Source organism: Halyomorpha halys, unplaced genomic scaffold (assembly GCF_000696795.3).
Source record: "Halyomorpha halys isolate HHAL.00 unplaced genomic scaffold, Hhal_1.1 Scaffold11116.1, whole genome shotgun sequence".
Classification (NCBI taxonomy): domain Eukaryota; kingdom Metazoa; phylum Arthropoda; class Insecta; order Hemiptera; family Pentatomidae; genus Halyomorpha; species Halyomorpha halys.
Window position 1 is genome coordinate 1 of NW_027116153.1, and position 4,019 is coordinate 4,019.

At 27.8% G+C, this 4,019-nt stretch overlaps 1 non-coding gene across 1 annotated transcript; it reads right to left on the bottom strand.

Moving 5' to 3' along the window:
- Positions 1 to 3,568: 3,568 nt before the first annotated feature.
- Positions 3,569 to 3,650, bottom strand: TRNAS-GCU (transfer RNA serine (anticodon GCU)). The gene has a single exon. It is a non-coding gene; the product is annotated as a tRNA-Ser (tRNA).
- Positions 3,651 to 4,019: the final 369 nt, after the last annotated feature.

Genomic DNA, 4,019 nt, shown 5'->3' on the forward strand with positions numbered 1-4,019 from the left:
TGAGGTGAGGAGAAGATAGTGGGGAGGTGCAGTCAGAATATAACACAAAAAAGTTGAAATAACTTATTTGATAGTGCCTACGTTTCGGCCAGAACGTTCTAGTCTTCGTCAGGGCTGCTATTAGGAAATTCCAAAACCAAGTGAATTGATTTCCTACTATCAGCCCTGATAGAGTCTAGTCTCCAGTCTAGAAAATCTGGCCGAAACGTTAGCACTATTAAATAATTTATTTCAACTTATTTGTGTTATATTCTACTCCTCATCAACATTATCCACGGCCAACTTTCTTTTCATTAATTGGTATTTGTAAATTTTAGTTTTCTTTATTTTAAAACTTTTTTCCTGTAATATTTCGAGATTTATTCTCAATATTAAAATTAAAAATTATACTAACTAAACAATATTAAGATTGTATAAAGCATGCCTTCAACTCAATGCCAGGCATACGTTCACTTCTAGTTGGCTGGTTGGATTTTAAGTGAACTGTATAATTGAAAAAAAAAACATGATTAAATGAAAAATAAAATTCTATTGTCTAAGTTGGTGTAGGGGGTGGCCGAAAGAAAACATTTATGATTAGATGGTTATTTGCTGTTAGTGATAAAATGACATGATTCAAACATACAGAATTACGAATTTTCGAGAAAAAAAAATTAGTCTGAAATTTTCGGCATTTGATTTATTTTTAAAATCTAAAAACTGAAAATAGCTTCAAAACGGCTTAACTCATCCTCATCACTTAGCCAGTGATTTAGATCTTGATAAAGTGCACCAAAGACCCGGTTTGTGGTTACTAATTAAACCAATTAAAACCAGAGATATAAAATAGAATGTTTGAAAATCTTTTTTTTATTTGAAACCAATATTTCGCTCTTATAAGAGCATTAAATCTACGTTTAGTTGATGGAGGCTGAAAGAACAGACATACAGTCAACGGTTATGTTGACGCAGGAATTGGATAAACTGGACGATTAGATGAACAATTGACATCAGGAAAAAGAATCTCAAATAAATGAATGTAAAAAATTTATTTTTAATTTCCTTGAAAAACGGAATTTAGCAGTTTGAAACGACACTGAAAACGAATATGATTTGCTTTTAACTAAAAAAAAAAACTGTTGACTTCCTTACCCCGAGCCAGATTATGTTTTTATAATTTATTATAAATTTAATATAGCTTAATATAATCAGTAATACTTTTTTCTTATTCCTAGGAAACAGACGAATCGATTGGTGTACAATAACCATGAAAAAATAAAAACGTTTACTTTCTGAGCTACAAACTAAAAAACGATCAATTTTGTTCATGACTTTTTTTATACTTGAGAATTCAGGGATTTCATTATCTTTAAATTTTCCCATGGAAAAAGGAAACAGCACGTAAATCGGTCCATTAATTCAAAAGTTCGACAAAGATTCGACTATTCTCTTTTGTATATACAGATCATCAATTTTAACCTTGTTTAACATTTTTCAGATACAGTTCAAACTATTTTGATTAATGGAAGATTATTGATTGACCGTGTGTATAGATGAATGGAATATGGTCCGGGTGAGGTAAAAAAAAACTCAAATAGTAGATAATTATACTATTTTATTGAGCCAACGTTTCGCCCCACGTTGCAGGGCTTCTTCAGGACTAAAAAAGATACAATCACTATAGTTAAAAATGGAAAAAAGAAAAACATAAGTGTAAAATAACAGTGGAATAAAATGAAAAGTAAGCTATAATAAGAAAAATTAAATGTTGTAAATAGTAAATGAAAAGGGTAATAGTAACAGATAGATAAGAGAAAACATATTAAAGAAAGTACAAATAAAGAGATGAAAAAAGAAAAAAAAATGCAAATCAAATGATGAGACAGAATACATACCTGTTTTGACGGGAGTCAAAGACAACTTGACGGTTTGTATTGGGAGGAGTGGGGATGGCAGTTATAACACAATAACGAAAATAATTTGTAAAGTAAACATAGTAAAAAAGTATTTAAATTAGGTGAACAATAAATGGTAATATGCATAATAGGGGGAGAAGAAATATTAATAAAAAAACAAAAAAAAAAACAGATAGAAAAACAAAGGAAAAGTAAAGTATAAAATAATGGGATACAATGTGTGTAAGTGATTAAGAAACAAAATATATCAAATGAGCGGGGATACAGAAAAGTGTAAAATATAATAGAAAATTAATAATAAAGTAATTATATGTAATAAAGTAATAAGTATTTTTGGACCGCACCCCGACCATATTCCGTTATTTTGATTAATCTTGTCATATTAATATACAGTAAAGTGATCTATAACACCAAATAGGTCGTACTGTCATTGAAATAGTTTAGAAGGATTTAAATGCCAAATTTTAAAAAAAGCTTCCTTCAAAGTATCTCAATTTTTTTTAATTTTAAATAATTAAATATATTTCATTGGTAGCAGTAATGAAATATGGATAAATATGAACAAATTTAATAATTAACTAAAGGGAATAGTAAATGTTTTGGTATTTCCTATTTTTGCTATGAAAATAATCAACTTTTTTAACTATTGTCATAACAGCCAAGGAAATTCGAGAACAGTCGTTTCTCAACCTAAACAATAATTACAAATTAAGTAAGAGAAAGAATAACCAGGTTGAATAACGAAATTTTCAAATTTAAAACGAGTGCTTATTCTAACTCAAAGCAGTGTGATGGACCTCACAAATTTTTTTGTATTTGGAAATAAAAATTAAAAATAGAAAATATTATTAAAAAAAAATTTTTTTTTTTAAATTTCTTCATTTAAATAATGTAAAAGGAAATATGGAACAACAATATAATGCTTAAACTATTTTTCTTAAATAGATTATTCATTACTTGAAAATTTTCAGTATAAATGAAAACAGAGATAGCTGAATTATTATTTTCTTTTTGAAAGGAAGGGAATTACAAATGGCATCAATTCGAGCTAAAAATAGAATTTCTGTGAAAAAAAATATAGCATTCTTTGATTGTACCAACAGTTAACAGAAAAATACATCAAATACAAATTACTTTTTAATATAGTACCAAGAACCGATGTCTTCTTAGAAAATAGGAATGAGAAACATGAAAGATAATAAAAGAACAAAGAAAGAATCCAGGAAAAATATATTCAGAGAAGAGTACAATAATAAAAATAATGAAAAGAGAATACAGTTGAAAAGAACTCATTAAATTCTCAAACGAGTTATACATATATTTAAAGATCTTGAGGTTCAGTCAATAATAATCAACTATGATTTGGCGACGGTTCGAGATTTTATTGCTCTCATATTCATGTCCTACAGTAAAAACAATAATCATTCTTTTTTTGGACTAATTACACATAAACACTGATAAGGAACATATAGAACGCAAAACAAAAAGATAAATTTTAAAAAAAAGTATCCATCAAAGGCTGTTTTTTTTTTTTAATTGTCAGTTCGTATACACTGAAAATATAAAATTATTTCGAACTATTCAGAAAAAATATTGTCAACCCAGCTAGTTAGAAATCTAGTTTAAAATATCTGAATGAGATGCGCCTTAAATAAAAAATATGAAAAGTTTACCGACGAGGATGGGATTCGAACCCACGCGTGCAGAGCACATTGGATTAGCAGTCCAACGCCTTAACCACTCGGCCACCTCGTCATATGCAACGCCACTAATGACAGGATTTAAATTAATAATATACAAAATATACCTTTTTTTTTTATTAATAGTTACGGAACTTTTCTAAATTTATTTTCATTTGCTAAGGTATTAAAAAATCTAAACAAAGAAGATATTACGGAATTTCAAAGAAAGGCAATTATGTCCGTTATGCGGAGGTTTCCGCTAAGAACGGGTTAATATCAAAATAAAAGAAAAAATAAATAATAAAATTATTTATATATCGTTATATAATTTTTTTTGTAGCCACAATACGCATTTTATTTTTGAAACAAAAATTTAACCTTCGATTTCAATTAAAATCAAATCAATCAAAATTATCCAATGTTTTATGTCTTTTATGTAGAA